Raw genomic sequence first — 13323 nt, 5'->3', positions numbered from 1 at the left:
CTGGACCCCGCGCGGTCCTGAGTGTTGGGCGAGGCCTGGGCCTGGAGGGCGTGGCTGGCGGAGGCCGGAGACCACGCGACACCCACGGCCCCTCTGGAGTTGGGCGGCTGAGCCAGCCCGGTGCCCTGGGGACGCCTGGCCGGGGTGGGAACGGGGCCCACGGTCAAAAGGTCCAAAGAAGAAAGCATTGGGGAGGTGCGAGGACAGGGATGTGACGCGGGGCGGCAGGTGGGGGCGGTCCCCTGAATTCTTCTTGTCTGTGTGGGGGAGCTGCGCCTTCCCCAGGACCCTTCGTGGTCACCAATGCCCCCTGGTGCCCTGCAGCTTGTGCTAAGACCGAAGTGTTGATTTTTATGGAGTCAAATAAATCAAGCTTTCCCCCCCGCATCACTTTGGGGGCTGCCTTACTTGGCCTTTTCCTCCCTCCAAAATCACTGTGCTCTGCTGCCCATGGTTTTTCTCGCACGTCTTAGACAGTGATGTGCGCCGAGTCTGTCCTCCCTCCAGGCGCTTGTCCGTGTGGGTGTGAAACGTGGATCCATCCCCGTCACTCGGCACCTCCCGGACTTCTCCCCACAGCTCGGCCAGCAGCCCCTCAGGCCCTGGGGTCCACTTGGCCTTCCTCGGCACATGGCCCACGTATGCCCAGCCGTGCTCGCAGCCTTAGGGGACCGGGAGGGACCCGGGCACCTTCCTGTTCCTCCCCAGGTGTCGGGGGAGTGGGGGGTCCTGGGAGGAGCACAGCCAGCCCCAGCTCAGCAGAAACTCTCGTTTCCCTCCCCCACCCCCGGCCTGGCCCTAATGCTGCAGAGCCCCTAGGGTCCCACAGGGAAGCCCCCGGTCTCTGCCAGAGTCTCCGGGTGGGCAGGTCCTTCCCCGCCTCGCCTGCTCGCGGGGCCCCTGCGGCCCTTCGCTCTGGCTGCGTCCCCACCCTGCTCCCTGGGTCATCGGATTTAAGCTGCCTGCTGCAGTGTGGTCATACGTGTCAAGACCCTCTTTCCAAACAAGGTCACATGCCCGAGTTCTGGGTGGACACGAATCTGGGGCCATTGCTCCCCACCAAAGTCAGCAGAGGCTTTCCAGGCCTGCCCGGCCAGGTGGGGATGGCTGTCACTGTTCTCAGGGTGAGAGGTCATGGACAGCACGTGGCTGGACATTAGAAAGAGGTCCCGGAGTCAGAGAGGAGAAGAGACGAGGTCACAGCTCTGTGGCCAGGCAGAGTGGCCCAGGCACCCCAAGGATGGCCAGAGCGCTGCAGGTTCGGGGAGACAGTGTGGCCTCGCCCCCTGTCCCTGCGGTGTGGGGATGGTGGTCTGGAGGGCTGGACCCCGTGCGGGAGGCCTGTCGGAGGGGCGCTGGCTGCTCCCAGACACACCCTGATTTGCCTCTGACTTCCTCGGGGAGCCAGGATGGCCACTACCTCCTGGCCTTGTTCGAAGGAGACATGCAAGAGGACTGAGCCCTGGGATAGGGTCTGGGGTCAGAGACCAAGAGGAGGTGGCCCAGGAGGATGTGGGGACGGGTCCCAGGCCACACCCTGCTGCCCTTGTCCTGGGCTCCAAGGTGATTCTGTGGGGTGAGTGGGGGTGGCCAGCATCACAGGTGGATGCCAGGCTCCGTGGACCAGGCCAGGCTTGGTGGCTGCCCACTCCACCGGGAGTCCTGGGACCGCTGGGTGTCAGATCCCTGCTCACACCTGCCCACTGCCCAGGCAGGTTCCTGGGTTGTGGCGGTGGCACTGATGGACACTGGCCCTGCTTCCCTCCCGCAGCCCTGAGGACAGCTCAGGGGTGCCGTCCAGGACCCTGAGGCCCGGCTGAGGATTCGAGTGGCTTTGGGGTGATTGGGCAGCAGCACCGTGGCCCGGTGGGGCAGGAAGGAGGGTTTGCAGCCCTCAGGCCTCCTGGGGGATCCCACGCGGTGGAGGGCGCCATGAGCAGAGCCCTGTGACCTGGACCCCAGCGGGGGTGGGGGGGCACCCACCTGGCCTTGTAGGGCTCCTCCCCCCACCCCACCCCTACCTGGTGGCAGGACTCTCCCCTGCCTCCGGGAGACCACTCACTGGGTCAGGGTGGGTTGCCCAGAGCCAACCCCCGAATTTGGCAAAAATCCAGAGTAAACTGTGAATTGGGACTTTATTCTGAAAGCTTGAATTAAGGCAATACTGGCCCTGGGGGGCCCAGAGGACAGTCCTTCCGCCCAGGCCTCTACCCTGGCCGCCCACTGTGCTGCTGGAGCTGCCGGGTCCTCCCTGGGGACCCACGTGGCATGCCCACCCCCCGCGGCGCGGACCCGCGGAAAGCCCCTCTCTGGTCGCGCTGCGCCTGCCTCGTGGCCTTGGGCGCGGGTGCCTGTCGCCCGGGGACGTCCCCTCCAGCCGGCGCGACCTCGAGTGCGGTCAGTGCGGGGGCAGGGACTGCCAAGTGACGAAGTCCAGAGGGCAGTCCGCGGGGGCAGGAGCCCGCCCAGCGCTGGCTGCAGGCCCGAGGGGGGGCTCGGCTTGGGCGGGGCGCAGGGCAGCCCGGAACCCAGGATGTGGCTTGACCGCGCGGGGTGGGGGGGATGGGGGGGCGCCACTGTCTTCCCGGGGCAAGCGCCCTAAGGCTGACGCCCCCACCCCGTCACTCGGTGCCCGGCACCCCACAGCAGTCGGCCCAGGGAGGGGAAGGGGCACCCTGGGCGCCGGCTGCGGAGGGACGGGGCTGCAGAGCGGTGGGCGGGGTCCCCACGGTGGGGCGCCCCGCCCCTGCCCACCGGCACCTCCCACTGGCCCTCCTGGCAGGCAGCTGGCGAAGGCGCCTGGGAAGTGCAGTCTCAGGATGTCCCGCCACGCAGAGCCGGGGGTGGTGTGGGCCGGGGTCTGAGGGCCACGAAGGAGCCCCTTCAGGGTCGGGGTCCGCCCTTCAATCCCCCAGCCTGCAGCTTGTTGCAGCGAAGTGTGGGGTCAGGGCGCGGTGGGGGTAGTGAGGGTGGGTACGGGGGAGTGGCAGGTGAGTATGGGCATGTGAGACAGGGTGGGGGTGGGGTTGGCAGTGCCAGGCTTCCCGTGGCCCCTCCCCTTCTGCTGGGAAGGGCGGGACCCCCAACCTTCTCCGACGCCTGGGGTGGGGGTGGGGTGCAGTCCTGTCTGTCCTGGGGCAGCTCCTGGGCGCGGCCTGAGGTGGCACCGGGGACTTCAGAGCGGCACAGAGGCACACCTGTGCCTGTTGTCAAGGTGATGCTGTGGGTGAGGGGCGGGGCCTGGCCAGCCCCGGTGCAGGTGCAGGAAGGGCTCCAGTGAGCGGTGCCGGCCCGAGGCCACGGCATGGAGTTCTCCACCTGCAGCCCCTGCCCAGCTCCCTGCCTGGTTGTGGCGGCTTTTCAGGAGTCCCTGGAATGTTCTCGGCTGGTCTTTCATCCCATACCTACAGCTCTGGCCTGCCCCCTGCCCGGTGGGCTACCCCTGGTCCAGAGTCAGACAGGGCACTGCGGCCAGTGGGTGCCCTCCACATGCACCTCCGGGGGCAGGACGCTCCTGAACCCGCTTCTTCCTGGAACTACTGTTATCAACTCAGAAAGTTGCCTGCTACTTAGTAAGCTTCGTCCAAATTTTTATTAGGCATGGGCTTGAAAATGGAATCAAAGTAAATATTTTGGCATCTCTCAAAAAGAGATTATAAGATTTTTATCCTTTAATTTTAGTGTCATAAAGTAAATGAAAGTCATTCTTCTAACATTTGACACTCCTTGAATTCCTAGTGTAAATCTAACTTGGTCACCACGAATGATTATTTTAATAATCTGGTGACTCTGATTTGCCAGTATTTTACTTCAGTCTTGCAGCTCTAGTCTGAAGTGACACGGGCATAAGTTTCCTTTCTTGTGCTGTCCTTGTTGGTTTGGATGTCTTTTGAGGCCGTGACAATGTCCGACCGTGGTGTCAGCAGGCGGTGCTTGCTCCAGAGCTCTGGCTGCCGTGGTCCTCGGTTCCTGGGCCCCTGCCCAGCAGCTACCGCGTGGGCAGGTCTCGCCGGCTCCACTCTTGCAGCGTCTTGCTGTGTGGCTTCCTCCCCCTCCCTGTATTCATTCTGCATATAAGGGACCCCGAGGCAGAGACCGAGACCCCCTGGGCCAGGCTGTCACTGCGGCGACCTGAAAACCTGCTTACCTCGGGCCATCCCGCCCCGGCCCCGGAGTGACTGGCTTTGAGAACCCGGGCTTCGGGGCACAGCTTCCCCTCCACGGCCCTGAGCAGAGGCGTCAGAGTGAAGGTGTCCGCGCTTTCATATGCTCCAGAAGGCTTGGTGAGATACCTTTAAAAAATCGGGGGGTGCTGTCTTTTTGAGGGTTAGGTATTTGAATCTTATTGATTTCTTCCCTGGTTATTGGTCTGTTCGACTTGTCTGTGTCTTCTACGGTGTGTTTTTGGTTCATGTTTTTTTAGAGTTGTCCATTTAATCTTTTTTATTATTATTATTTTTACTTTTGTGTTTCTTCTAACGTATTTCAAGTTCTTTCCCAAACAAGGCCCAGGAACAAAGCCCGGGCTCGTGTGTCCGGGACGCGGCGCACTGCACGGGGGAGGGGCCTGCACCCTGCCTGGGGACTCGCCCACACTCGGCCGGCCGCAGGACAGCGCGACAGCGGGGCTCCCCTGCCCCGCGGCACCGCGTGTCCTCGCTGGGTTGCAGACCAGGTGGTGGCCACGTGGGGAAACGCACCGAACCTCCCCGGGGGCCGGGGGCCTGCCGTGCCTTTCCAGGTCCTTCCCCCGCAGCGCGGGAGGGTGGGGCCGCAAACACTCTTTTAAGATACTTCGGATCCGCCCAGAGGACGCGCCCAGGCCTGCAGCGGCGCGCGCGGAGGTTCCGGGGCCGGCCGGGCGGCCTGCGCTTCCTCCTCGCCGCGGGCGAGCCCGACCTGGAAGCCGCCCGCTTCCCTCCCGGGCGCGCGACGGGCAGGGCGGGGGCGGGCGCTGGACCCGAGAGCCGCCCCCAGGCCGTCCCGGGCAGGCGAGTCCGTGCACGAGGACTTCCCGGCAGAGGACCCCACAGCTCCCGGCCCGTCAGCTGCTGCGACCTCGGGCAGGCTTCAGACCGGGCGATGCGCGGGCCCCGTGCGGGTCCTGGGCGCGCAGCACCCTCAGGGCGTGGGGGACTTTCCCCAGCGAGAAAGTCCTTTCTCCTGCCCCACGCGAGGCCCTGCACCCACGGGTCCTTTAGATGCGGACATCAAAAGCCACGCCGCGCTTGTCCGGTGCTTCGGCCACCTGCCCCCTGCGCTCCCGGGAGCCTTCCAGGGCCTCACCGTCCTTCCTCTTTTTCGGGAGATTTTCTAAAACCGAAGGGACCTTTTTTCTTGGCTCTTCCTCCGCCGTCCCTCGGACACTGCAGTCACTCCCGTGTGCGTGGCCCCCCGCCACGTAATCTTGACCTTCAAGTGCACAGGCCATGAGTTTCTACACTATCTCACGCTTTAAAATGATCTTCCCAGTTTTTATTCCTAATGATGTTGGTACTTTTCTCATTACCAGACTTGCAGATGTTCTGGGTTCCCCTCCCCGCCACTTTTACTCACCCTTTCTCAGCACTGCTGCGTGGACCCATTGGCCGGGACGCTTTCCTTCTCCTACACCGCCCATGTCGGCTGTGGTGGCCACCATGCGTCCCCATCCCCCGACCCCCTGGCGGACCCCGGCCTGGCCTAGCGGTGTCTCCGGCCAACAGAACAAGTGGGAGTGACCTGCCTGACAGTCACTTGCATTGCCCGCTGTCACCCTCTGGGAATGGGGCCCACAAAAATGAAATACAATAAAAAGATCAAATGCTGTGCCTGGAGCTGCCCCGCCCGGGCCTCGTCTCCCGGGCCCACCCTGCGCTCCGGCTCGCGGGCTCTGCACAGGGGCCTCTCCTGGGGCCCCTGGAGCTGCTTGGGGCAGCAGTCCCGGGACCATCGCGGGGTGCAGGACCCTGAGCTGCAGGTGGGAGCGGCTCAATCTCTGGGGCCGTGTGACCTCGAGGCGCCTGCTGAACCCCGCGGGTGGGGGCCGCACCACTCGGTTATTTCTCAGGACCCCCAGGCTCCGGCCACTGCTGCTCGGGGGTGCGGGGACCCCAACGCCTCCCCAGCCTGTGACGGTGGACAGTGGGGCCTCTGCCGGGCACCCAGGCTTGGGCCACGTCCCATCGCTCGGCCGCCTCTGTGGGTGGGGGCACTTCATCATCTGGCCTGGCTCCAGCACCCGCCCCCCCAGGGGACACACCGGACCAAGTGCTTCTGTCCCCCGTTGTGGGGTCCCAGCTCCCAGGATGCAGCACGGCATGGCCCAGCCCAGATCGTTTCCCCTGCACCCCGCAAGGGTCCCAGGAGCAGCACTGTGTCGGGCCGCCCAGGCTCGTGCTTGGTCACCGGGAGGGGACGGCACGCCCTTCCCAGGCAGCCGCCCCAAGGGCCCCGGCGCGGGCTGGTGGAGACAGTGCCCCACCCCCCGGCACTGCCTGGAGCCAGGGTCCCCTGCCCAGGGCCCCCAGCGCTGGGTCCATTTTCCCCAGGTTCCCTGAGACCCTTCAGCACAGTGCCCGCCAGGGGCTCTTGGACATGTGCAAAGCTGAGTACCCTGGAAAACACGCTCAAACCACCCAGCCCTGCGGTGTGCACCCGCCCCGGGGGCTTGTGAGGACATGGCTGCAGGGAAGTGTGGTCCAGCGAGTGCAGGGGCAGCCGAGCCCATCGCTGCAGCTGTCACACCTCACGGAGAGAGAGAGAGACAGAGAGAAAGAGAGAGACACAGAGAGAGAGAGAGAGAGAGAGAGACAGAGGGAGACAGAGAGAGAGAAGGAGAGAAACAGACACAGAGAAAGAGAGCCAGAGAGAGAGGGACAGAGGCACAGAGACAGAGAGGCACAGAGAGAGGTAAAGAGAGGGACAGGGAGAGACAGAGGAGGGAGAGGGTGGCGGCCAGGGGCCCAGAGGACAGGCTCCAGGGACTCAGCAGCGCCTCCACGAGGCCATGGTTTGCATTGCCCGCCGCCTCGGAACCATGAGGGGATGGGTTCCCGTGGGTCCAGGGGCCTGGCGCCGGCACCCCCTGGGCAGCACCCTCCTCTGGACTCAGGGGCGCTGCTCCCTTCACGGCCCGAGGCAGCCGTCCTGGGCATGGGTGCTCAGGGCTCTGTCCCCGCAGGGCTCCTCCGGGTGGGCGCAGAGTGGAGTGCCAGTGGCTGGGCTGGGGAGAATGCAGATTGCCAGGCCCCACCCGCTGCTCAGCAGGTGCCGTTGCCATCGGGACGCATGTGCTGGCCTGAGACGCGTCCACTCACTGCTGCCCCTGCCCCGGGCCCTCGCTTGGTGGGTGCGGGAGGGCCCAGGAGCCCGCATGGTAGCACATAACCCATGGGTGCAGGCTGCCAAGGCAGGGCCTGGGAGAGCTGCCCAGCTGCCCAGCAGGTCGCCCTTCATGCCCACTGGCCACTGAGGCGCCCACCTGCCCTGGGCCTGGCTGCTGACACCCTGCAGGGCTGGACCCATGCAGTAGGCCCCACAGCCTGGGCAGGGCGCCTGGAGCTGCCCATGGCCCGCTCGGGCCTCAGGTCTCATGGGCTTGTCCCCCCAGCCCTGGGGTCTGTGGCTGTGGCTGTTCCCCGGGCCGTGCCGCTGCAGACGGGGCAGGGCCCGCGACGCTCTGGGATGGACGCCTGCTTCGGGTTGGGGGCAGAGGTGGTGGGTGACACCCAGGGACTTGGGATCACTCCTGAGGGGACATGGGAAGGACTTCAGGGAATGGCCGGGTGCTCCCCAGGCCTTGGCGTCTCCTGCTGAATTCGCTCCTCTCACAGGAGCCTTGTCTGGCCACTGCCCCATCGGGTCGGGAGCCCCCAGGGCACGTCCTGAGACCAGACAGGACGAGCTTCCGCTCTTTTACACGACTGTTTTGGCTATCCTAACTTCTTTGTTTTTCCATATCCATTTAGATTTAAATCTAATCCATTTAGATTTAATAGAACTATTGCTATGGTTGGATTGAGGGTTACCATTTTATTATTTGTTTTCTGTTTCTGCCCTTTGTTTTGGGTCTTTTCTTCTCCCTTGTCTGCCTTTACTTGATTTTTTTCTTGCTATTCCTTTTTTAATCCATCTATTGGCTTTTTCTTTATATTTGTTTATACTATATTTTTTAATGGTTGTTCTCTAGGTGGATTTTACAGTTTATTAGAGTTGGAATTTTTTTTAAGTTTTAAAATATGAATGGCCATCCATGTTCAGCACCCTGCAGTATTGACATTCCTTTGTTTTCCTTGTGCAAAAACATTTTTTAATTTGTAGATTTAGTCACTATCATTGTACACTCTAGGCATTACTAGATTACACCATCTCAGCCTTTATCGTCTTTGTTTCCTTCTGATTTCGTATGTGCCCCCAGCCCTCCTCCCTCTATCATTCTCACATTCAGCTTCATTCAGTGTCCTTACATTATTGTGCTACAGTCAGGCAGTATCGTGCTACCCATTTCTGAGTTTTTATAGTTGGTCCTGTTGCACAATCTGTCCCTTCAGCTCCAACTACCCATTCTCTACCTTATTTCCATCTCCTGATGACCTCTGTTCTTAACTGAAATTCTCCAAGTTCACTCATTGATGTTAGTTCGTATCAGTGAGACCATGCAGTATTTGTCCCTTTGTTTCTGGTTAATCCCACTCAGCATAATCTCCTCAAGATCCATCCAGGTTGTTACATACATCATGACTTTATTCTGTCTTACAGCTGCATAATGTTCCATCGTATGTATATATGATATATATATGTTTATATGGATGTATATAGAGTTAGAATTTTGCCACCTCATGTAAAATGTAGAAACCTTACAACCATGTATTTAGTTCTCTTGACCCTTTTCCATATATTTTACAGGTGTTATATACATTCCACCTTACAAGTGTAATAACACCTATTACATTTTATAGTGTTACTTGTATACATTGAAAGTTTCAATAATTTTTTTGTTTTTGATCATATATATTTTAGACAATTTAAAAGGAGAAAATCAGTCCATTATGTTTACCCAAATATTTACTATTTCTGTTTATTTTCCTTCATTCTGGAAATTCCATGTTTCCTTCTCAAATTTTTTCCTTTGGATTTTCATTTAGCATTTTTTTTAAATATCTCCTGGTGATATACTCTTTTTTTCCTTCATCTGAGATGTCTCTAATTCACCATATTTTCTCAAGAATATCTCTCCTGGACATAGAATTCCAGCCTGCATTTCTTTCAGCACTATGCAGATGTTACTCCACTCTTTCTGGCCTCCTGGTTTCTTTTCCTTTTATATATATATATATATATATATATATATATATATATATATACATTTTTTGAGATATCTTCATGCACTGTACACTCCATCCACAGTACATGTGTACACTCAGTGGCTCACACTATCATCACATAGTTGTGTATCCTTCACTATAATCATTTTTAGAACATCTGTACTACTTCAGAAAAAAAATAAAAAGAAAGAACATCTGCGCTGGTTTGGAAGGATGTATGCCCCCTAGAACAGCCATGTTTTAATCAAATTCCCATTTCATAAAGGTAGAATAATCCCTATTCAATACTGTATGTTTGAAACGGTAATCACATCATCTCCCTGGATGATGTGATTTAGTCAAGAGTGGTTGTTGAACTGGATTAGGTGATGACATGTCTCCACCCATTTGGGTGGGTCTTGATTGGTTTACTGGAGTCCTATAAACGAGGAAACGTTTTGGAGAATGAGAGATTCAGAGAGAGCAGAGCTGAATGACATAGCCATGAGAAGCAGAGTCCATCAGCCAGTGGACTGGGAGCCTCGTGAAAAAGGAAGCCAAGAGAGAAAGCTAGCAGATGATGCTGTGCTCGCCATGTGCCCTTCCAGATGAGAGAGGAACCCTGACCGTGCTCGCCATGTGCCTTCTCACTTGAGAGAGGAACCCTGAACTTTACTGGCCTTCTTGAACAAAGGTATCTCTCCCTGGATGTCTTAGATTGGACGTTTCTATAGACTTGTTTTAATTGGGATATTTTCTCGGCCTTAGACTATAAACTAGCAACTCATTAAATTCCCCTTTTTAATAGCCATTCCATTTCTGGTATATTGCATTCTGGCAGCCAACAAACTAGAACAACGTCCCATACCCCTTACCCCTCTCTCTCACTGACCACTAGTATTTCAATCTACCCAGTTTTTTACCCCTTATCCTTCTCCATCATTCTTTATTGTTTATCTTTATTTTTTTTACTCATTTGTCCATAACCTGGATAAAAGGAGCATTAGACACAAGGTTTTCACAATCACACAGTCACACTGTAAAAGTTATATCATTATACTATCATTTTCAAGACTCAAGGCTACTGGAACACAGTTCAACAGTTTCAGGTACTTCCCTCCAGCCACTCCAATACACCATGAACTAAAAAGGGATATCTATATAATGCATAAGAATAACCTCCATGATGATCTCTCAACTCTGTCTGATCTCTCAGCCACTGACACTTTATTTTGTCTCATTTCTCTCTCCTCCCTTTTGGTCATGAAGGCTTTCTCAATTTCTTGATGCTGGGTCCTGTCTTATCCTGGGATTTCTGTCCCACGTTCACAGGGAGATTTACATCCCTGGGAGTCACGTCTCACGTAGAGGGGAGGACAGTGAGTTCACCTGGCGAGTCAGCTTAGAGAGGTCACATCTGAGCAACAAAAGAGGTCCTCTGGGGGTGACTCTTAGGCATAATCATAGTAGGATTAGCCTGTCCTTTGCAGGAATAAGTTTCATAGGGGTGAACCCCAAGATCAAAGGCTCAGCCTATTGATTGGTTGTCCCCACTGCTTGCAAGAATATCAGGAATTTCCCAGATGGGGAAGTTGAATATTTCCTCCTTTCTTCCCAGTCCCCCAAGGGGATTTTGCAAATCCTCCTTTATTCTCTGCCCACATTCCTCTGGGATATGTCGGGGCATCACACTAAGCTGGACAAACCAACAAGATCTCACGCTCTATTCAAGATTCCATGTTCTTACAAGTGTTAACTAAACTGACCCATAGATGTTAAATTATGGCCTCCCGGTTTCTGATGAGAAATCAACAATCATGCAAAGCACTATTTCCTGCATGCAACATGTTATTTTCCTCTGGCTGCTTTCAAGATAGTTTCCTCAGGAAAAGCTTTCTTTGGTTTTGAGCAGCTCAATTATCATACACCTGATTGTAGGTTTTTTCCGGGTTTAATTAACTCCCTTTAGTTTTCCAGTATAATAGCCCTGCGTGGCGGCTGCGGTAGGGCCTGGCTCCTGGTGAGAGGCTTTGGAAGATGGCTGGTACGTCCTGATGGGGAGATCCATGAAGGCAGCTGCCCTCCAGAGCTCAGGCCTGAGGTCGCAGCAGTCTTGGAGATGGCACCAGTGGTGGCCCCGGAGAGTTGCCAGGGGAGACTGTGCCACCTCTGGCCGAGGTGGGTAGCTGTGAGGACCAGCCCTCAGCAGGTCCTGGACACAGGGCCCGAGGTGATGGCGGAGCCTCTGGGGCAGGGAGGGGACCAGCATGAAGCCGAGGGTCTGGCCACGCTGGTTCCACCAGCAGCTGGGCCTCATGGGGACACGGAGAGTTTGGGGTGGTGACCTGGGGCGGGGGCTGCCTCCTCGGGGCACTTCATATCTCCACGGACATGGCCACGTTGTTCCCAGGGTGACAGAGGCCTGGAGTCCACTGGGTGGCTGGGGAGGGCCTGCTTTGGCGGGGGCATTATTTTCAGAACCTCGTCCTAGAGGGGTGTCTCCAGGAAAAAATGGTCTGGGACGCCGTGATGGGCCGAAAGCAAAGTGAGCTCCCTTCCGGGGACCTTTGCGTGCTGGACCAGTGGGCCCAGTGTGGTGGCAGGGCTGCTCCTGCCTTGGCCTCCCCTGTGGGAGCCCCACAGCCTCGGCCACAGCCCCAGCCCCAGCGGGACCTCGCCCTGGGTCCTGTGGCCACAGCCTCCCTCGGGGCTCCGGGCCCTCCTGCAGCCCTGCTGGCACCTGCACGTGTGCTCCCTGAGTAAGAAGACCTGGTTGTGGTTCCACCTGAGCTTTACCTGTTTGTAGTTTGCTGAGCATCTCGAATCTGTCAATTTATGTATGTCACCAAATTTGTGACATTTTGGTCTTTATTTCCTCATATACTCTTCCCTGCACCAATCTATATCTTCTTTTGTTCTGAGACTCCAATGATGCAAATATTATAACTTTTTTGTTGTTGTCCCGTAGTTCCCTGAGGATAATTTAAAAACATATAGATTTTTTCTCTGTTCTTCAGACTGGATATTGGTAACGACCCGTCTTCAAGTTCACAGACTCCCTTCTCTGTCACTTCTGTTCTGCCTTTAAGGCCAGGCAAAGGATTGTAAGATTTCAGCTATTATATTTTTAAAATCCTAAATTTCCATTTGACTATTTTTTATAGTTTCTACTTCTCAACTGAGACTTTCTATCTTTCCATTGATTTCAAGAGTGTCTATCCTTATGCAAGGAGCATGGTTATGAGAGCTGTGCTAAAATCTTTGATAATTCCAACCGCTGAGTCATTTTGGGGTTGACATACGTTGATTGCCATTTCCCTTGACACCTGCTCCATTTTCAGTTCTTCATACGTCAAGTAACCCTGGATTTTATCCTGGAAACTTTGATATCGTGCAGTAGGCCTCTGGGTCCTACAGTGCTTTGGAGAAGGTTGATTGTGGAGCGCAGGCGCCCGGCCCCGTGTCCCCCGGACAGCGAGCCCTGCCTGACCCCCGTGGGCAGCTCCGCTCCAAGCCTGCACGTATTCTTGGGTCCTGAGCGCGTGCAGCTCTGCCTCCAGGGGTCGGAGGGTGGCTTCTCCAAGTTTAGTTTTCAAAGCCTTTGATATGCTGCATCGGGTTTGCCCGTGCACATGCAGCTCCGGGTGAGCTGGGACTCACAGAACCAGGGGTTCCCTCCTCTCCAGCTCTCCCAGCTCTGAGATTTCCAGCACATTCATCAGCTCTCAGGGGCCCCTTTCCCTTCTGGTTAGGAAGATGGAGTTCATCTTGGAGTTTTAGCCACTCACACTGTCACACAGTTTCCTGTCCCTGGGGCTGCCCTTGGGGCTAAGTAACAACAGGAAAGAGAAGGAAAAAAAATAACAGGGGTACCCACTGTTTTTTGAGTACTAGGTTCCTTTTCCTCGTTCCTGTGGCCAGGAAAAAGTAAGGATTTTCTCTTAAAGTTTAGGAGCTGTGCTGGTTTGAATGGAAGTATGCCCCCTAAGAAAAGCCATGTTTTGATATAAATCCCATTTCATAAAGGTAAAATAATCCT

The sequence above is a fragment of the Tamandua tetradactyla genome, chromosome 10 (assembly GCF_023851605.1).
Source record: "Tamandua tetradactyla isolate mTamTet1 chromosome 10, mTamTet1.pri, whole genome shotgun sequence".
NCBI lineage: Eukaryota > Metazoa > Chordata > Mammalia > Pilosa > Myrmecophagidae > Tamandua > Tamandua tetradactyla.
The sequence above is the reverse complement of the archived record's forward strand: the minus strand, read 5'-3'. Positions refer to the sequence as shown.